The following is a 23,029-nucleotide window of genomic DNA, read 5'->3' as shown; positions in this document are numbered from 1 at the left end:
TATTTTCTTCTCTAGAAGTGTTTCCAACAAACTTCTAATAAAAATATCAAAAAAGTATCCTGAGGGTAAACAAAGTATGGCTTCATAAGGGAAGGGAGTTACAATGAAATTCATGAAACGTTTGATTAATGTTATCAGTGCTTTTTGAAAAAATCTATTGTTTCCAGCTGTCATTGCAAGTTCTAAAAAAAAAATAATAATAATAATTCATTACAACTGCGATTCAGTGCCAAATCAATTAGCACTTTAATGCTTCATGAAGCAGTAACAAACAAGAATCCTGTTTTCTGGTCAAAGGGAAGTTAACAACAAAGACCAAACAAATAGGAAACTGATGGTTGTCAATTGATAGCATGCATAGTTAGATCTATTTTTTAAAAATTACTTATTTTATAAATATTAGGAAAAGATTTTCTAGTATTACTGCCTTCACCCACACACACCTAATTATAAATGAAGAAGAAAGATGTCAGTCCAATCAAATTGGATATTTTTTGTGATACCATATGGTGAGTGTTTAAAAACATGCTGTGAAAGAAGAGTAAAAGTTGAGAAAGGACAATCAGTAGCAGATTTGTTCATGAGTGTAAAAAAAATTGTAAAGAAGGGTAATGTCTCACCTAGACATGAAACACTAATTGCATTCTTGAGTTTAATAAAACCATGGCCAAATACTGTAAACTGTCATGTTGAATCTACTTAAGTCATCAGTCAAAGAAAGAGCCACACATTGTTGGTCCTAATGTTTTTAATTATTCCTTTTTCAATAATATATGTTCAAGAGACTTGAATTTGCAAATATATGGACATAATCTTTTTGCTTCTTGACCTGAATATGCATATCTCTTTAAATTTACAAACCAGCTGGGAACTTTTGGTGTGTTTTCATAGTTACATATGCAAGGTTATGTGCACTTAACCCTGTGAATTTGGACATTAAGGTCTCTACAACATTTATATTTCTATTTTGTCTTTGTCTAATATATCTTAATGTTGATATTTGCTGTTTTTCTTGATTCCACTGATGCTAGATTTAAACCTATTTCAGTTTTAGCATTATCTCGGGGTTTTTATTCAAGGGGCTGAGATTGATTTGCTTTCACTTCCCAATTTCTAGATTGATATCCCTGTTTCTAGATTCATATTGTCTGAGAGTATCAAATTTATTTACAGAAGACTGACATTTTTCGCACTTTTTACATTAAAAATGTTCTTCCCACCAATTTAAAAACAACTGAAAAAATCTGCTGTGGCCCCATCAAATAACCTTTTTAAACTGCAATACGTTTTTAATATTATAAATTACTTGAAAATTCTCAGGGTTAACATCCTGTGTTTCTCAAGGATATGTGAACAAGTGTTATTTGAAAATGTTTCAATCCCAATTACAATTTTGTCTTTTAGATTTTTGTTACAGTCCATCTTTACTTGAAGGATTTATATCTCAGTACCCACTTGCACTGAAACATTTATAGGTTAGAGGAACATGAAGACTTACTGAGTGATTATTTTAACAGATTAATATTATTATTTTAACATATCTGCATGCCACAGTTAACTATTAAGAAATTCCATACTACATTAACATCTTGGGAAAATGTAGTTAGATGCATGAGCTACTACGTATGAATCTGTCATGGTTGTTTCTCTATTTCTCTCTTTTGCTTTCTGTCATATTCTACACCACCTCACATTCTGGCATTTGTTAACTTTGACCCTAGAATGCCGATTTATAGTGGTAATTGGCAAAATATTATTAGAGTAGAATCGCTTCTCTTTAAGTTCCAGAGAATGCAGGAGATAACGTGAGAAGCTGACCATTTGTAATTTTCTTTTCAGACAGTGATAACACCACCTGACTAGTATTGCTTTTGTCACATGTTTAAGTTCTTCCAAGGTCATGAATCATCAGAAATATTTAAATGAATAGGATACCTCACTCCTACCTACACATACAATTTATTAACAAATCTGTCCCACGGAAAATGAAAGGCTTAAATAATATTTATCTCTCTGTAGATCTGGTTCCTTTACATATACCCTTCAGCAGATCATTTGAGTAAGAGATTCTGCACTAGAATGCCAGCTTTCTAACAGGTTTATAGCCTGAGTAGTACACCATCTGCACTTGTTTCCTGCTTTGGTAATTGTTGAGCTTATGCAGTTAGTTTTAATCCATAAAATCCTAAATGACTGAAGACCTAGATATTTGTGATGGGTCTTGTTCAATAGTATTAACAGTGCTACTAGAATTAGATCCATCGTATTTTATATAATAGAAGGCTACTGGAAGGTTCTTAAACATTCTGTACTTTCCCTGTTTAACTTTTAATATATGGGACAATGCTATAAAATGTCTAACGTCCAGATTTGCATGTCATATGAAAAATAATAATTACCTAATATCTCAAACTGAAATAAATGACATTATCTTCTCAGTATTATTCAATGTCCATCAATAAGATCTATCCATAGTGTGCTATATGAAATGCACTGTAATCCTCTCTTTGCCATTTTTACCAATTGCTGATAATGCCTAAAATTCAGAACAAGCTGTACACACAATGAGGAACACCATTTTTGCTACACAGATTACAAATAACAACCTGTACATTATACAAAGGTAGAGAAATGGAAACACCAAGAGATTAAAAGGGTCAACGATGTGAAGAAAAAGGAACAGGTAAGTAGGTGAAAAGCCCAGCAGGCATAGACACTGAGACTTACAAGAGTGAACAGGTAGATAACGTATCTTAGAAGCCCAACAGAGCAGCTGAAAGCATTTTTACCTTCCTCTAATTAATGTAAAGGAGTACTCAACTTGTCTTATCATATTGCATAAAATTAATTCCCCACATATTCTGCTACACTAACAAATATTAAAAGAAAATATCAGATGAAGTTATACTTCTAATATATGAGTAACAAAATAAAATTATGTGCAAGTTTGAATGAACATATACAAATTTTAAATTACATAAAGTTGTTGTATATACTCTTACAGCCATTTAGACAGCATTTTTGGATGTCTTATGTTACCTTAATTTGTACTAATTTATATTTATTCCATAAATAATTTGATGGTTTCAAACTTTATTGTCATAAAATACTGCTGCTTCACACAGACCACCCCCGCCTGCTCCCCAGCACTTTGTTTTCTGGATGCATTTCTCTGTCTTAACACATACAAGTATTATTAAAACTGTATTTAAATTATCCTGCCAATGTTTTTCTGGATGAAATGTCACATTAAAAACACTTATTTCCCCTTCACCATAACCCCAGAAATCTTTATATACATTATGGATCTTTAAAAGAGCTGTCATTTAAAAGGGTTTGGTAAAATATGAAGTAGACTGGAAGTGGTTTCTACTAGGAAAGCATGAAAACTGGTGTTGCACATTTGTTTAACTTTATTAATTCTGGAATTGAGATTAAATTTCATATTAATATTCACAAATCATACCAAATTAGGATGAATATGAAGGAAAAAGACTGTCAGAAAGAGGGTCAGTGTAGCATTTGATTTTGGAAGAGTGTAAACACATTCTTTGTGGTTTGAATAGAAAAGTGACTTGGGAATTTATAATGTTAAAACTTAATAGTAATTTGTAGCTCAGTGTGGTTACAAAACAGCTTGATCAGAAGCTTCATGACCATGACCCACATCATGGAATTATTTAAGAAGTTCTAAGTGTATTTTTCTTATTTCTTATCTGTATTTGCTTACCATTGGTAAGTGTTGCTTCCAGAACGTTGTGTCAATTGACCCTTGAAATGTGTTTCCTTAAGCCACAATTCAAGTTCAAATATTCAATCACACCTTCTGCTCCAAAATTTTTGGTCCTGAATACCTGTCAGTTTTGCACACATCTCTTTGCAGAAGACGAATTTTTGTTTCGGTAATCCAGCTACTTGTTGAGAACTGATTCTTGGAGCATGAGAAGTTTAGGATTAAATTCTTCCACTTAGATTGACTCAGCTGTACTTCTGATGAATTACACCACACAAGTTTGAATTACCCTACTCTTTTCTGAAAGTGTATAGGGAGCCTGGCTTTTCCAGCTCTTTATTTTTAATAAGTTGCCGATTCTTTTACAATGTCATTTTAGATTTCGAAGTTTTATCTATTCTGCTTCGTTACAGGTATTGGTACTCCAACGTAACAGAGGCAACAAGGTGAAGAGATACTTCAGATGCATTTGCAGCTTTCAAGAATAAAATCTTAGTCTTGAACTTCCATTTCAAATGGGCAAAATCGTAATTATATGCATTTTTAAACTACCCTCTCTTATGTTGTGATTTGCACTCCTTTACAACAGTGGCTATGCAGCTATACGTTGAGACTCACTGATGCTTCTTGCTCTGTACTCAGATGGCATATTTAGAAATTTAAGTGTTCAGATGCTCTTTCTCTTTCATGATACACAGTTATTTTACCTGTTATGCAAACAGGAGAGAAATTTGTAAGTCTTTAAATTAATAGCTGGGGCAGGGGGCGGGGAGCTTACTTTCCACTTCTCTATTAAATATTTTTTAAGACTGTTTTTTTTTAAAAAAAAGAATTGTACTTTTGGCTATGACTTTTGACTTCTCATATTCTAAAAGTGGAATCATTTAATTTGAATCATTTAACTCAGAGGCCTGCTATAAGACTGCTGTAATTAGTGTTATTAGGAACTTAATATGTGACACAAACACTTCTGAGGTCAGTTATAGATACTGTCTTTTATATGCGATATATAAGAATAGGAATACTGTCAGCTTGACATTGAAGAGTCCAGAGTACTTTGCAGAGAAGTAATGGAAGAAGCCTGTGATCAAAATCAAATTTAAATTTCATGTTTGTCACACATCAGCTGAAATTTTACCAAAGTTAGCTTGTTTCACTTACTTTGTAGTACAAGTGCGGGGGGGAGGGGGTGCCTTTTTTTTTTTTTTTTTTTAAGTAGGACAGAGGAAGAGAGGAGACAGAGAAGGGAGGAACACAGTGTGTAATCTCTAGAAACCAAGCAGATGCAGTTTGTTACCAGCTACTTAAAAGAGCTACAGAGAGTATGCTGAACCTTGGAACTAGCTCTGGAGTAGTTTGTGAAATGTGCTTGTAAGTGTCTGTTACCTCCAGTGTCCCATATACACTAAAAAGCATGTAGAGTTTCCGGTACCTTGGATAGAGCTCTCCCATATGGTTATTTGGGGTGGGAAGAAGCATTTGTAAACTGGCATTATATATTTATTACTATAAACAGTAAAACAAAGCTTATTTGTTACTACTTAAAGCGATTAATAGTGACTGGATGTTGGATCATTTCTTTTTTCCACTCAATTATATCATTTATTCACTCTTAGTTGGAACGTAAACCACAGAATCAACAGTAATCAAGCAACAGAAGCAGCAGGTGAATTCTATAAATCTGATTATGATACATAGTTCAGTTCCTAACTCCTTATAATGATAAAACATCAAAGCATGGCATCTTGTATGGTATTAACAGAAATATACTAACATTACACTGAATTTCAAATTTTAAATTATTTTCCCTGAGGAAACCATAGGAACTCCTATGGCTGTGTTTAAGATGAGAAAACCAATTTATTTACACAAAGAGAATTCTGAAATAGCTATTTCAGCTGAAATAATAACAGCAGATGCAGCTTAGTAGTTGCAGATACTAAGTGAGATTTAAAATGGGGTGAGAAATAGCACAAGCTGCTAAGAAAAACATCAAAGAGACATTGAAAGGAATAATTAAGACTATGGAAAATAATAAAGGGGAAAAGTTTTCCAGGATTGTCCAGCATGAAAGAGTGCAGGGAGTGTGAGATAATCCACTTTGTTAGTCTCCATTGAGGAATAGAAAGCTTTCCAGTGAGTGGAGAGGCTAGACCACTTTCTCTCTGTAGAACTTTCTTTCACAGGATAATGATAATATTTTGAAAGTAGTGTTCCAAACACAAGTCAATGGAGAATTCTCTTGCTGCATCTGCATACAAGTACCTCACATGGCTGGAGAGGGCAGACTAAGATTTTGATATTAAATTCTCATGGGTTTGACCCTAAAGAGCTAGTGACACTGTTTGAAAAGTCAGTCTACTTTGGTAAAATCTGAAGATGTTCTGGAAGAAGAATATTAATAATTTAGACAATTTGTTTTGTACATCCAGTCTTTTAACCTTCATGCAGTTAGTGCGTTATTGTTAGCCAATGATCCAGTTTTGCTATTTTTCTAAACTGAAAAGTCCAACACATACAAAGAACATGCTAAAAGAAACTACTAGTCTTTTCTTGATCAATTTATTTGACAGTAAAATAATGAAATAATAACTGTGAAGATATATGCTTGCTGTCTTTTTTCAGTTTATAAAACATCTAGGAAAGATGCACTAGACCTGTATATTACTCAGATTTAAACATGTTGGATACTTCCATGTAGTAATCAGGAAAGTACTAATATCATTAAATTCAGATTTCATTAGAAATGTTCATTTGCATCGGAATGCTCTGCTGTTGGCATCCATCTTGACATACAAATGAAGGAATTGCAGACATATCTGATCTAATGTAAGTTAGACTCTAGTTAAGAGTTTGTATTTTGGAAAGAATTTCCTTGACTTTAAAAAATTCCCAGTTTTTCCACTTCTTTATAATAAGAGTAATTTATACAAAGCTGAAAAGGAAGAAAACACTATAGCAAAGTATGAACTGTAATGAATATTTACACTGAAATTTTGCAGCTTATTGAGATGCTATATTCTTCTTTTGTTCTTGTAAACTGATTAATTCAGACTTAGGTTTCCTGTCCAGTGAAAAATTTAGGTAACTTTTAAGTTAATGTTATTGGAAAACATCCAACATCTTTTAGGTATCTGGATAAAAGTCTGGAACATTAGCTGATTCAGAATCAGCTGCTTTGCAGTCTCTCAGAAAACTGAGTATATTTAGCACTTCACAAAATCAGCATGTTTTGAAACCAGGAGCAATCCTGTTCCTATAGAAGTGACTATAAAGTATCACATTTCTTCTTGAAAATAGAAATGAAGCTATCTCTTCTTGGGATGTGTAAATTTTTGCGTGCACTCCAGAACAAAGTGATATGACATAGTCAAGAATAATTAGACCCTTAACGTCAGTGATGGTCTTGAATAGCTTCCCTTGAGGGAAACTAAAAATGAGCTAGGTTTAAAATAGAGCTAGATTTACAATGGTTAAATGGTAAAAATCAAGCTAGGTTTACCATGATCAGTAGAAAAGCAATCATATGGTGTCAGCCCATATGACAGCAAAATGGCTGTAGTAAAAAATGGTGTCTCTTAGTTCTATATGTTATATATATATATATATATATATATATATATATATATATATATAAAATATGTATAAGCTTGAAGTTTTCAGTGCTGATGAATAGGCAGTGAACTGTGAATTCAGAGAAGTACAAAGATTTTTCTTTTAAAAACTCAGTAAGCGTAAACAGATGAAGAGTTATGCGTGACATGACCAATGCATCTGCAGTGAAAGCTTTATATATTGTTGCTTTACTTCAGTTTAATGGAAGAACTCCTGATGGGAATTTTTAAGTGCAGCTTCTTATCTCTGCACCTTTAAAATGCTGAGTTTATTCATATTTCTTCTTTTGGACATTACTTCTCTTCAGCAGTGAGAAATCAGATTCTAAGGCCACTCATCTTACTGCTGTATGTATGTTTTTTTCCCCAGCACAGAAACAATTTTTTTTGTTATTAATAAGTGTTTTGATGTCACTTGCTTTCTTTTCATTTCCTGTTCTTCTTCCCTGCCTTCTTTTTCCCATTTTTTCTTCCTTGATGCTAACAATTTCATGAAGCAAAGGAATAAACTTATCTTCTGCTTTTGTTTATGCTAAAAATCTAGCAGTAAGTGTTGGTGCAAATGTGAATGTTATTTTACTGGTGAAACCATAACAAACTTCCTCCAATATAGTCTTTTCAGAAATGTAGAATAAAATTCTCTCTCACCACCAAGTGAGAATTACAGCAGTTATTCGATTAAGAAGAAAAGCATCAATTAATCTCCGTATATCTAAAAGGAAATGTACAGTTGGTGATTTTACTATTTACAGAGGTCTGGGGCTCACCATATCTCACAGAAGTACTAGCAAGCAAAATCAGTCAGTTATGATTGAGTGTTATTTTCTGTATTCATTCATATTTTTCATATGCAAACCCAAAATAATCAACAAGCTGAAGTTAACTTTAGATTTTTAACAAAGTCAGTCTGACGACTGATCAGCTGATTATCCTATATTGTGACCACTGGGTCCAAATCTGTTAGGATCAATGTTAGGATTGCAAAGCTTCCAACTGCTTAGAATCTGAGGGTAAAAGAAGTAGTATTTCTGATTCTAGTACTACTGCTACATTTCAGTCCTCTTCCTGGAATAACTGGGAGTATTAGCTGCTTTCTTCTCTTGTTGCCTTAGACTTGGCATGCTCTGCTTTTTTGTAGACAGTGTGCATGCCAAGTCTGGCCAGCATCAGACAGTTCAAGGAGCCCAAATTAGATAGAGACAGATTTTTAAGAAAGAGAGTTGTTAAATGCCTGAAGCATTTGAACTGGGATTTTGTTTTGGTGAGGCTACATGAATGTTTGTTGTAAATAAAATATTTCTTAGTAACTTTCAGTAAATAAAACTACTTTTCTTCTAAGCTAAATGTACTTATGGGAAATATGTCAAACTCACATGACCAATTTATGAAGCAGCTCATGTGATTAAATCATGCAAGGAGCAAGGTTTTCTCCTTCCAAATATTTATAGTGTTTGCAGAGCAGCTGAATGTGTGGTTTGTTTTTTTTAATCTGACTAAATTGAGACAAAAAAAAACAAAACAGAGACATAAGAAGAAATTTGTTTGGAATAACGATTTTTCATAAAGAATATAATTTCTAGACTTAGTAGTTAATTGCGGTCTGGAAGTATTATATTGTGATCTACTCCTGTCACAGTTTGGACTAACTTTTTTTTTTTTTTTCTGCATCATGTAGGAAGAAGTAACAGTCCATTTTTGCAAAATATGCATAGAATTGCATGTTTTTCATCTCAGCCTCTTACTTGTGATGATGGTGGAGAAGTGTGTAACTCTAAAGTATGAAACAGATTCTCACAAGGTAATAATTTAATTAAAAATTTTGTAAAGCAACTTCAGATTACCAAAAATAGTTTGAATTAAGTTGTTATTTTCAGAGGGGTTGTAAGAGCCATTATATGGTTCTGAATTTATTTCCCCATTATTTGCATACAGCTCTGCATTTTAGAAATTTTACTATATTTCTAAAATACACATTTTAGAAAAGGTGCTACTCTTTTTTGTTTGTTCATATATAACTTTTCTTCTTCTCCCTCACTTTTTCTTTCAGACTACTAGTCCTGAGAATTTCTAATTTTGCATCTAATTACTTCTACTTAATTGTTACTGTTGCTAAACTGCATTTGGTTAAAATATGTTTAAAGTCTTTGATATAGGTAGAAAGAATATGGCTTGTTTTCCCATATTTTTATTTATTATGCAGAACCAGCTTTTTTTTTTTTTTTTTTAATTAAAAACATTGGTTCTTTGAGTTTGGGGTTTTTTCTTAAGTAAGCATTTGTAAGAGATACTGTATCTGTTGAGGAAGCTTTTGTTATTATTTTAGTCTCTTTATTTTCTCTCCTGGGATTTTAAATATTAATATTAAACTTTAGCATAACCAAGTACAAAAATGCTATAGTGGCATACTGAAGACAGACGTCTGACCTGCTTTATAGCTGCTTTTGTTGGTATATAGTGTGCCAAGAGTGACATGGAAACCAGACGTTCTCCATCAGTGCTCAGCACTGTTTTTCATTTAGCTTTTATTTTGAATGTAACCTTTCAGTATACATTAATTGGGCTTTATAGTTGTATCTTTTTTTTTAACATCTCTATGCAACTTGAATCTATTTCTGCTTCTAGAAATGTACCTGTAATGTTATGTTTGATTCTTGATTCAGTAGTGGCTATAAAAAAACATGTATATGGAACAGAGAAGGAGAAGGGGACAGAGGTAGGAGTGGTCATGAGTTTCTGCTGTCCTAAGACTTTTTTTCGTTAAGACCATTTCTGAGGCCGGTTTGTCTCCGGTCTTTCAGCTAATATAACCAATATGCGTATCATGTTGTTATGTACTACCTACTTTCTCTTTCATTTTTCAGCACAGCACTCCACTACTAGCCTCACTTAAATAAATAGCTGTATGTACAGCTGCTGTTAGTCTTTCCCAGAAAATATTTCATACCACACACACACACACTTTTCTCACAATCTGAGTGTTTAGTTTGCATGAGAGTTAGTTATACCGATTTAATGATTTCATAAGGATTTGATGGTTTAATAGCTTCACGTAAATCTGGTAGTATGTAGTATATGCCAAACAGTAAACTCTTCCTTTTTAAAATATAATAACAGACAAATAGTCTGTATTCGTAATATTAGAGAATGTTTGATATTTCCACGCATGTGTTTTCAGACTACAGTATGTAAACCAAGTGATATTTCTTGATATTATCCCTTTATTTTCAATTTTTAATTGCCATAGTGTCTTTAATTTCCTTCTTGTACTCAAGTCAGGCAGAGAGTACCTCAGTATCAATGTGCTAATGAAACTTGTCCCACTAACACCCCTACCATTAGCAATGTTTTAGTCACTTAAACACATGTTCATTTCCACAGAGATCTTCTGCATTAAGTTTTCTGTAACATCTTGTCTGCTTTCTGTAGCAGTCCTGACCATGTTCCTTTCTCCTAAAGATAAGCAATTTTTCAGAAACTTGCAAACATACACTTGATTTTGTTGTAAAACGGGTTTCCCTCCTGTCCAAAATCAGGTGATGTAACAACAAGAGTTGGCAGCACTTCCAAATCTTACACATTCAGAATTTTGAAAATTACAGATTCTCCTCTGCTGTCTTTTGAATTTCTGTATTTATTAATCAGACAGAAAGCCATTTTGGCCAGTTACTCCATCACTTGGGTGAATTGAAAAATTAGATTTGATATAAATTGAAATGGGCAAATCTGTATTTCTCATTAGGATAAAATCTTTGGTATTGATGAATGACAAATGGATTGCTAATGTAAACTAATATTTCTTTATTAGCTGGTTTGGGGGTCAAGAATTTATGAATAATCCAAAGTAACACAGTGCAGTATAATATATGTTGCAGATACAAAAAAAAAAAACCACTCTGCTCAAAAAAAAATCCTTCCAATCCATTATATAAATTATTCCAGTATATTTGTATTTATGTTGTTCATATAAACAGTGCTGTTGCCTTTTTTCTTCTGTATGGAGATACAGAGTAATCTAGGTCCTAAAAGCCAAATTTTATTTATTTTAATAATTTTTTAAGAAAGCAGATGGTATCTTACACTTAGATGTTTTTTTTTTTTTTTTTTTTGTCAATCGGTTATGCCAGAAATGTTATTGATCCTGTTAAGGACTCCATAAAATTTCACGATTTGTTCTCAGTATTATTGAGCAGAATCTCTACTGAGTTTTAGACATGAAAAGAAAACTGGCAGGGGGGAGAGAAAAGGGATCATAATCTAGAGCAGTTGTTAGTGGAATGGGATCCCTGGAATGATGAAGCAAATGAGCACAGCTCATTCTGCTGTTCCAAGGCACAGGATGGTGTGGATTAAAGAATATGGAATGATGACACAAGGGAGATGTAAGGAGCTGCAGGAGGAGGAACTGAAGAATACAGGGTTCTGGGCATATATACTATGCCATAAACACATTCAATTCATGTATCTAAGCAAGTTAGGAAAAAAATAAATCATTTTGGGTTCAAAACTGGCCATGTGAGTAGACAATGCAATGTTGAATTATGGATGTGAATTTATTGAGAATTCAAAGTATTAATTTTAAGTTGAAAATATGAAATCTGATATCCCCGTTATGCTGAAGTGTCAGCTCTGATATGCAATATTAAGACAAGAAAATAAACATATTAAAAGAAGGAAACACCTGTTCAGGGATGAGATTTTGCTGCAGGCATGAAAAAAAGGGAAAATGGAGCTGGCTTATACGGAATGGCTTTTTGCTTTTTAGATCTTCAGGTTCAGACTAGTAACAAGTGCTTTGGCAGAAAGCTGCAAGATGTTTCCTACTCTCCTTTTTCCATCATACAGTTCATGTTTTCCTCAGGTACTTCTAGGAGATTACCCATACATCTTTATGAACATTTTTCTGACGGTAGTATAGAAAAATATTCATCCTTTGAGACAAGAGCACAAAGAATCATAAACATTCAGTTGGCCAGCCTGTATCCTTATTGTTAGCCATTAAAGCTTAGTTTTTACCTTGTTTTCCAAGCAACAAAGTCCGTCAGTACCTTTCCAATTCAGACATTGCTTCTGAGTACATTTTTGTTAAAGTGTTTCAAATAAAGGAGCTGTCTGAACAGGAGGTTGTTACTCATTCCTTTGTTTCATGAAGGTCTTCACTTGTATGAGCCTTCCACACTCAACTGAACTGAGATTGAAACAAGTGATAATCATACTAGTCCCACTTAACAGCCTGAGTTATTCACTGGAATTAAACAGTTTATAAAAGCTCCTGAAAGTTTTAAGCAACAGCTATCGTTGTTTACCATCCACAAAGTCACAGATTAAGAAATTAAATGGTAGCTGAAAGTAAGGATTGTTTCATCTAAAGCAGGGTCAGTTTGCATACTAGATGGAGTGAATTGCTTTCAACACTAATTAGTGTATCAATTTAGCAAATATATGACTTCGAACCTTTAATGTTCCCTTAAAAACTGAATGGTTTCAAGTTCCTTTCTGAATACATTCCTACATGAGCTCCTACCACTTGCTTCATACAAATCTATACTACTGTTCTATATAGGGTAAATGAAGCAGAAGGCAGGTTGCATTTATCCTATGACAAGATGAAAAGCTGATTACGCAGATGAGTGCAGATGAAGTGGAAACCTCTTGGAGATTAGGTTTTACTCTCTGTGTGCCCTACATTGCAGCCTGACATAATCATTTCATGTTGGTTGCTTTCTGAGAACTCCATATAAACCATGGGCTTGCAAAAAGGGAAGTTACTAACAAAGTAATTGTTAAACTTTGAAAATACCAAACATCAGAAGAGAAAGCCTTACTTTCAGCCAGGGTTTTTTCCATTCCCTAGTCTGCAGACATTGTTTTAATATGCAGAGTATGAGCTAGTATTTCTGTATAGGAGTTGATGGGTTGATGGTCATAAAATTTCAGGTAAAAAGGAGAAAACTCAATTTGTTAAGAATTCAAAAGGAAACGATGCTGTGAGTGGCCTAAAGTGATGGGAATTTGACAGTCCCTAGTGTTTCAAACAGAGGTGGATGTTTTCTGTTTAAGATCACATTTGTTTATGAAAAATCTGCAGAGTGAGCTAATATTTAATAAATGTACCACATATTAATGAAGCTCAGCAGAACCAAATGTGGCATTTCAGAAGGCTGTATGTTACAGCGAGTAAAAGTGTTTCATTGCAATGTTTCAATATTGAGAAGGGTCTTAAAAACCAGTGGGATTCAGACTATTTCTTTCTCCCAATTGTGCCTGTACCTAGAAATATTTTAACCTTAACTGTTACTTCGGAATTGTCTCTATTCTTTTCACCTAAGTACGTAGTTCCAAAGGCCTTTTCCTTCCCTTATGGTGGTGCCTTGCAGAATGGAGTACTTTCAGTGCAGAGTAGCAGGAAGATTACTTGCAGAACGAAGTTCAGACCAAAAAATCAGGTCCTTTTCTTGTTCCACCTAATTTCCGTCCCTTGAAGTAGCTAGGTATTTTATGAGGCAGCTTAGGAACCAGCTTGTGTTGTGATTTACCTCTTCACGCAGCGTTAGGAGCAAAGGGTGGGATTCCTTGTCCTCTAAGGTTGCAGTTTGGAGCTGCTCAAGGGCCGTACTGCAATTACTGCGGTAAGCGGTAGCTACACGATTGGCAGCGATGCCCTCCCAGGAGAAGAAGAGATGTGATGGATTATGCAAAGACAGTTTATGACAAAAAGCAGCGGGCTGACGCCTCGATGCGTTAGCTCCCCGGGATCCCCCACTCGCTGGAGAATCGGCTTCCCGATACGCCGGCCGGCAGGAACAAACGGCGCAGCGACAGCTCTTCCAGAGAGCCAGAAAGCACTCGGGCGCCCTTCCGGCGAGCGACGGGGACAGCCCCCGGCACGCCCGCAGCCCGCCGCGGCCGCAGACCCCGCCGCCCGCTCCCCCGCGCCCCCCCCGCAGCCTGCCTGGATGCCGGGCGGCCGCGCGCCCGCCTCCGCGCGGAAGCCGCGCTGCCCGCGGATTGGTCACTTGCCCTGTCCGTCCGCTCGTGTCGCCTCCCCCGCCGGGAGGGCCCGGTGAGGCGCGCGCGGCTGGGGGCTCCCACGGCGGGCACGGTCCGTGAGGCGAGGGCGGGCGGCGGGGAGGCGGCACCGGCGGTCACCCGGGGGCGGCGGCGGCCGGGAATAGCGCGGGGCAGCCGCAGCCGCTGAGCAGCGCGTCCTCCTGCACTTGGAGCGGCAGCGGGAGCAGCTGAACGCAGGGTCCGCGTCTCGCAAGGTAATAACCAGCCTCCGCTCGCTCGCCCACCGCGCTGCCCGTCCGCTCGCTCCGCTCCCTGCCCCGGGCGCCATCGAGTGGATTAAAAAACCAAAATCACGAAGTCAGGGCTGCAGAGAAGAGGTCTGTTTAGTCCGCCTTAACATCTTGTCTGCTCCTCGCTGTCTATTTATAAACAGCTTCTGCGGGGTCACAGAAGCCGGGATCTCTTAGTTTCGCTCGCAGTCCGAAGCCAGCCCGTAGCTTCCCTCCTTCCCCCCTTCGTGTCAGCGCTGCTGGTGTGAGCTGTGCCTGCTTTGCCGCCCCCCGCCCCATCGTTACCCTTAAACTGTAGGCGCTTTTTGCGATGCATGGGCAAGGTCCGGTGAAGCGGGGAATGCAGATTGCTAGCGTTCCGTCGCGTCTGATGGATGCAGGTATCGTCATGCACGCAGGAGGGCTGATGAGCGGAAAACACGTGATTAGTATTTACAGCGTGCAGACAATCTGTTTCTCTATATTGTAAAGCTTATGGGAAAACACGATTAATATTTACAGCGTTCAAACAGTCTGTTTCTCTATATTGTACAGCTTACGGCAGTCACCATTGCAGATTAGGCTACTGGACTGTTACCCTGAATTAGAACGTATTTGTATGATGACATTTGCCAGTGCCTTCTATGTGTAGGAAAAGGACACATACTAACATTCTGAAGAAAGCCTTCTTGCATAGTTTCCTTTCTTCAGCTGCAGTATTAAATCACATGATGATGCAACTGACAGAGAGTTGGTCTGCGAACAGTGTATGCTTAGTCCTTCCAGCTGTCCCACTGTCTTGTCTTGTGATATTTGTTTTCCCAGCGATGTCACAGGAATCATGATGGGTCCTTGCTTTCTTCGGGCTTTACAGAAAATTAATACTAAAAAATTGCTGACGTATTATAGAGAAGCTTTGATTACATTCCCAGTTTTAGTTACTTATTTCCATCCATCCTTTGAATTGTTCATGATGGTATAATGATCATTTTACTTGTAGAAATGTCTAGTGCTAGTGTTATTATTAAACCATTATGTACACATTTGTAAAGATAGTTATACCACTATATCAGTAGTAATCCTGGAAGTTCATGAAAATTACTTACACATAATGTTCTGAAACTTTCACCTTTCAGGTAGCTTGGCCTGTGCTTGCAGGTGAATTGGCTTGTTTCGGTAAGCTTCAGCAGAAACAATTCAGCCACTTTGGATTAAATGGAGAGTGGACAAGAGAAAGAAGAAATGCTTTCTGTGTTACTAAAAAAAGAAACTGTCAACTCATAACGTCATTAGCTTAATTTGAAGGACTGTTGACAGAATGTCTAGGGATAGAGAGATGGAGTTTGGTATGAAATCAAACCATCTTGTGAAGTGTCTTTTTAACAATGGAAATTAGTTTTGACTTGAGTGCAACCTGTCTCATTAAAAGTCAAGTGCCATGAGCATGCATGTTCACTTGGGGTTTTTCACAGATGTATGTGTAAGGTGTAGAACTACATGGGCATAGGTGACTTAATCATATAGCAAGTAGTGAACAAGAGGTGAATGTTTCCCAAATATTTCCCAGCTCGTTAGCATAAGACTGAAGTAGAGGCATGGGTAAAAGTATATTATTTCTGTAGAGGATTTCTTACATAGACAGGTATTTCCAAAATATTTGCAATTTTTTCTTTCAATTTCTGTTTTCAGCTTTTCATATCTGTAGAGTGCACAGTTCCATCTATCAATCCTTGTTCACTTAAAATAAACTGTTAATACTTTTCGAAGAAGAAAATAATGTGCTACTATAAGATGATGACAAATTGGATAAAATCTCACTCTGAGAAAGCTTAGCAACTAGAAACCAAAGACCTTTTCCTTTTGTGGAAGCTAGGCCAGTATCAAATAGAAAATTGAGAAATGGCTGCTCTTCAAAATAAATGCCAGGGTAATGAATATCAACTTTATATTGACGTTAGTCAGGATATAAAAATACGGTGAAGAGCCAGTTCTCTCTGGGATACAAAGAACTACTGGGGGGGTTGTGTGTTTTTTTGTTTGGTTGTTTTTTTAGCTAGGAAAAGACTAATATCCCACCTTGGCAGAAAAAAAAAGATATTTTTTCTGCTTTGTTTAAGAAAAACTCTTGATGCTTTGTCTGTGTAAAGAAGCATGTAATCTTAGCCCTTTACAATATCAATTAGCGAGGTGACGCTTTATGAAGGTTTGATGCTGCTTTAACTTGCACAAATAGGATGTTTGAAAGTGGAACCAAAAGTCAAAAGAAGCCTTTGTAAATGACCCAAAATGATTCTTCCAGAGAGTGGTCAAGAGTAGGAAAATGAAAGCAAGAGCAGTCATAGAGGTCTTCATTAAGGCTGTAGGGTGGGACAGCTTTCTGCTCTTTACTATAATATTTAAAAACCAGATGAGAAAAAAATTTCCATGTGCCTCTGTGTTGCTGTTTTCAAAAATTAGTTTGCATCCCTTTCTCCACCCAGTCTTCCTGGCATCTGAGAACATTTGTCAGCTTTTAATTTTGCTTTAGCTATTTTGGCAGGAAATAAATTCTTCACCTATCTTTGATCTCATATGACTTTTAAAATATGTAATCTGAATGTATATTCCATTAGATTTCAGATATCCTTAAGAGCACCAAAAAGGCAGGAATCATGTCCATCATGGAGTGATAAAATAGATAGAACTCAGTGCAATCTGAACCTTAACTGAGTATAAATTGTTTCTACTGTTTTGGCATGTTTTATATATTTATACATTATTCCTTTACACCCAACCCCTCCTTTTATTATTTATAATTATATCTCACTGCTGCCATTGGTAGTTGTGACCATCCAGGTTTATTTGCAGATACTTGGAGATAGTAGGAGTGTAGACTGCATTAGTATTTCAATGACCAAGCACAACAACTTGGTGCTTGTGATTTTTGTTGATTTTTTTTGATCTGATTGTGTGCCTAATGATCTGTTTAATTCAGCCTTCCTCTGTGACAGTAGAGCCTGTACAGCCTAGACCTGCCTGCAACAGGCAATCTGAGGGAGGTATTTTTTCTTTTTGCCATGATCATTTAAAGCCTTATGCAATTTCATAACATCTTTCGAGATTAATGTTTGTGGTTGTGCTTCCCTATAAGTGCTGCCAGAGTAGAGATACAGTATGTATAGGAAGTCTTGGCACTTCTGCCTGAGAACAGGGAAAAAAAGCACACAAAATGTGCTGCATGAATTCTTATCTAAGTCATGCAGTTACTGCTGTTTCTTCCCTTTCCATGGAAGGTTGAACCTCACTAATCTAATCATTAGTTTGGACATTCCGTTTGATTTCAAATGCAGTTCTATGTGGTGATAATGGAGGGCTTAGTCTCTTCAAAAGACCATATATATTTTGTTGAGTTGGGCCCTTAGAAAATTACATAAGACCTGTAAATTCTTAATAATGAGTTGCTTCTGTCCTCCATTTAAAGAGCCATTAAATCTTATAAATTATTTTAAATGGTATTTCTGAAATCTTGAAGTAAAATCAGTATTTATCATGTCCGGATTTAAGTTGACTTTTTTTCTCAAAACCGTTCTTTTTATTCTGCAGTACTTTAAGCTTAATACACTGAAATACTGTGTCTTCATGTTTTAATCTTCTTGCTTTTTTTACTCTGAGGGTTGTCTGGTTGCTAAAAAGTTAAAATCCCCTTGGAGGATCTATGCAACCTGTTTAATCTTAAAACAATTTGAGTTTTATAAATATTTTTAAATACTATTATTTGTAGAAGTGTATCTGCCTGTTGGCAGACTTGCTCAATTTCGTAAAAATTCCATGTATGATCTTCCACGATAGGGCACAGACCAAGAAAATCACAGTAACATATAAGCAACTAACCATTTTCAAGGTTTTTTTTAATGTTAACTGATTTGCACTTAGGACAGATAAAACAAACTAAATGGTGTGTATATAAAAGCTGATACTTAATATACTTATTTGTTTAACAGGCCTTTGGAAAACCTGTAATCTCTCCTCTCAGATGGATAGCAATTGGGTTTATAAATTGTAGTCCTATGTCAAAACCATTTAGCGATGCATTAAATGCTGCTAGCGAGAAAGTTGCACTGAAGAAAACAAATGCAACCATAGTTCTCTGCTTTAACACTTACTTCTTTGAAGTGTTAACGTGATCATCACAAGTCATTAAATCCCATTTCATCCAGTACAACCAAGGTTTTCAAAACTTGGATGATAAATACAATTTTTGAAGCAACCCAAAATTCCTTAAGGGTAAAGTAATTCCAAGTTCACTGAAGTTTGGGAAGGGGAGGAAGTTAAAAAACTTTCTGAGTTTATTCTCAAAGTTTGCATAATTTTTTAAAATATTTTAAAATATGTTTGTTTGCTAACTTGTCAAATACATTATTTCAGAAATTGTTCTTGATTCCTAAGAACTTAATAAGGGACAGCTTCTTTGACCTTTCATTGCAGAAGGATATATTCAAAGCTTGCTGAATTTTATGGAGGGGTTCTTCTAAAGTTATAAAATGTTGTTATAAGAAGGTTTTTTAGTTGCTCCTCATTATTTTTTTAAATTTCATTTCTGTTCTGTCTTCACTACTGAAGCTTCCTTAGCATTTACGCTTCCATTTGCAGTTGTTCCAAACTTTTTGCTCTTGGAATTACTTTCCTTGTTCATGAAATAGCTGAAAGATTTGCTGTAACATGGCCTTTTAGTTTTCTTCTCCTTTGCTTTCCTTAAACACTGTATTGGGTTTAAAGTTTAGAATACATGGGTATGCCAGATGTTTGGTGAAAGACCGTTGATCTGAAAGGCTGTGTACTAAATGCTTCATTTAAATATCATCATGAGACTATGGACGTGCAATAATTAAATAAATAAAATCTGATGTCTTGGTTTAATGAAACTAAAGATGCTAAACTATACAAAATAGAATAAGAGGCAGCTCTTGCCTGAAGAGTTTGCTGTCCAGATAAGCGAAATTAAATCTTTTAGACAAAGATTAACAAGAAGACAATTCTTTTATTTAAAATATATTTAATTCACATTGGTTTTCTTTAAAAATATCCTGTACCTGCTGACAGAAGTAGAAACAAGCTACTGTGTATCCTGTAAAACTTACCTGTTGATAAAGTATTAAATAAAAATGTTTTATGAGGGATTACTTATCTAGGTTAAATCTGGGAAAAAGTCATGTGTGCAGTTTATGACCCAAGTCTAACATGTACAGGTATGATATTGAAAGTTTATATTATTTTGTTCATTATCAATGCAAATTTTTTTTGTTTTACTTTTCCTGATGATATAGTATGTTTGTGTAGAAATATGTAAAGATTACATTTTAGACATCTGAATAGAGGTCTGTACAAGCTGTTTTGGTCTAATGTAGCGCTTTTTTTTTTGTTTACTACTTGAAAAATCGGCTGATTATTTAGTAGTACAGCTTTTCATTAAGACCCCTTTATCCTGCGGCAAAAGATCTTTTTTCTTGCCTGTAATTAATTTTTACATCACTATGAGTTCAGCTGAGTATTAGCCACATGCCCTGTACATATATCCAGGAACAATTTTCAATTTTAAGATTTAATTGTGAGTATTCATCTTAGGTATAGAAAGTTTTAGGGGAGGGTTATTTGTTTGAATAAGATATATATTACATTAAGGCATAATTAATAAAGCACAGAATACAGTGTAATGCTGTTGTTGAGGAATAAACCCTGTCTTTATTTTTAAGATAGATGAAATCATTCTAACATTCATTTTAATTTCCAGATTTGGCAAAATACTCTTTTCTTACCAGCAAGGAGAGTTGGAGGTGTTGTTTGCGTGTTTGCAAATATCTTTTAAATCCCTTTGAACCATAACAGTTTGTGTGTGTATCCTCTAGATACTGTGAAAGCGTAAGTCGAGTTGCTACCTTAGCCCTTCAGAATTTTGGATAGATATACTCAACGGATTTTCACTTTCCTTATGTGTTAAGAAGTGAAGAAAATGTCTTCTGGAGTATGGTGAAGATGTCTTTGGTCTTTGTTGAGGAAGGCAGAAATAAACTGCTGTTGCTGGGTTGTACTGGCAGACCTAGGCCAGGAGGGCAGTGTCATTCTCGGAGGTACTGTAATATCTATTAGCTCCAAGGTTTACCTTTAGAAGAAATCTGAGGGTCAGTGTCGGTGCTTGAAACAAAGTCTGGCTGGTGTTTCATTTATCATACAAAATGGAAATTCTTGTTTCATCTGTCATAGAAAATAAACTTGTTTTTCTGATACTCAATTTAAAAAATCAGCAAGACTGATTACTACCATCTATACTGAAGTTGTTCAGCCATTTTTCATTATAAGAATCCCTTTTCAGTTATATTTTGTGATGCTCATTATCTCAGCTGCAGTTCCTCATGCCAAATATTGCCTCCTGAAATGTTTTTCCTTAGCAAAATCTCAGTAAAACACTAAGGCAGTTGTTTCTCGCAAGAAATGACAAATATGATTCTGATCATGTTATAATCTGTTAAACCCATTTAATATCTTTAAATTCTATGAGTTGCTGTTGCCATCACTTAGAAAAAACTCCCTTATTTATAAGGCTATAAATCTTGTGAATGACATTTTGCTTCAAATCCTATATGCTGATTATATTTTTAACTGGAGTGCAATGGTTTTAGTGATACTTTCCTTGCAGTTTGCCTCTTCCGCAGACAGAAAACTCTGTTCCAGTCCAAAAAAACTGGAAGCAAGATGATGGACTCATCTGTTCTTTTGTTTTTTTCCCCTGCTGAGTGCCCAGGAGCAAGATGGAGATGTAAATACCTGGCTGAAGTGCAGAGGGATTTTGTTTATTTAAATGCTTACTTCTTGAAATATTCTTTTTCAAACAGACTGTTACTGTGTTAAGAATGGCTTCTTCAGGATGTGTATACAGATTGCCTTAGGTCTTCCTCTCATTTAATATCTGCTACTTTACTACTTATTGCATTAAGACTTTTTATGGTTATAATATCCATTACAGAATTTTTTATTAGCAGACTCTTGGAACAGTAAAATGGAAAAGTTTGTGTTGGAAATTCCATTTAGTAACTTGTTCCTAATTAGTCACCTTTCTCAAACAGATTTTGGACAAATATGTCCTGTGGTGTGGTTGAACTCTGCCAACAGATTCAGTAGTAATAAGGATCTGTTGTGTGTCATCTTTTTTCTGTTTTTAACTTGCTAACCTTAGAAAAAACAACATATTGCTTTGCTAAATTGAAGTAGGCTACAAAAGGATGAGAACTTTCATGTCAGTTTCTTTTGAGGGGGAGAAAAAAAAATCCACTTGTACAAAATAAATTGTGTATTTCCAAATTATGGCAGATTACATTCAGAAAATACTGGAGGTAGAAGAAACAAACATATTACTTGCTATCTGTTTCCATTAGCATCTGCCTGTGCTTAATCTCTTTTAATTTTGCTTAGTCATAATACTGTTTCCTTCTCCAAGAATCAACTCATACGCTAAGCTCTTTAAAAGCAGAATTATTTGTCTTCCTTGAATCACTGGTAGTTCCATGCAGTTATTTCCTTTTTTTTGTACTCCAAGTTCAAAACTAGATCTGACAGGAAATTATTTTCTTTTGAAAGTGATGAAAGAAATGATACATTAGATTTCTTGCTCAACCTGAAGTATAATGATAAAACTCTTACCTGGATATTTTAAAATAGAAGTTTTAATTGTTACATGCTCTTTCTTTCCCCTTCTGTTTTTACTGTAAAAGACAGGAGTGTAATACAGGATTTTTATTTTTTATTTCTTTAGTTACTTATTTTCCATCTTTTCCATCTGTATAATTCTTTTCTAGTGTTGAAAAATCCAGTGGCAAAAACATAATTCAGTGAAATTCTGTAAAACTTTTAAGTTGGGATTATTTGGAACAATTAGAATGTAAAAACAGCTTGGAGAACTTTTTATCTGTATTTAAGGAGTATATTTTAAATATTGGGTTTTAATCTATAGCAGATAGTTGATTTTAGATAAAGATTGCAATACAAAATATCAGGAGAAACATTTTTACGGGAAGCATAGTGCTGGAAACATCTTTTTCTTATTTAGGATCATGTATCTACTATAAAATGGAAGCTATTAACACGGGGGCATGTCAGCATTTTTATTGAAGGAATATTATGGACAGCTGAGCTGTTGCATAAGCCATCATTATTAAGAAATGCACTGAAGAGAAACAATCAGTTTCAAGGATATCATTGACATTATATACATCTGTTCTGAAGTCTTTGATAATACAGGTCTCTAAAGATACCCTTAGAATGTTCATTAACCTTTAAGTTATCTTTTTAACATTTTTTCTGCTTTTATAATAGCAATTTTAAAAAAATCCCTGTTCCTTGGTTGAAAGGTTTATATAGGTTCTCCTCACCATGTG

At 35.3% G+C, this 23,029-nt stretch overlaps 1 protein-coding gene across 2 annotated transcripts in view; it reads left to right on the top strand.

Moving 5' to 3' along the window:
• The first annotated feature begins 14,493 nt into the window (after positions 1–14,493).
• The window catches only part of LOC308067281 (formin-1-like), a 50,319-nt gene continuing 41,783 nt past the window's right edge, over positions 14,494–23,029 (top strand). For both annotated transcript variants that reach the window (XM_080395886.1, XM_080395887.1), the window contains exon 1: positions 14,494–14,609. The gene's annotated coding sequence lies outside the window, so the exon portion shown is untranslated. The remainder of the gene's footprint in view (positions 14,610–23,029) is intronic.

Source organism: Falco punctatus, assembly GCF_963210335.1.
Source record: "Falco punctatus genome assembly, chromosome: 7".
In the NCBI taxonomy this organism is placed as follows: Eukaryota; Metazoa; Chordata; class Aves; order Falconiformes; family Falconidae; genus Falco; species Falco punctatus.
This window is presented reverse-complemented; position numbering and strand designations above follow the sequence as displayed.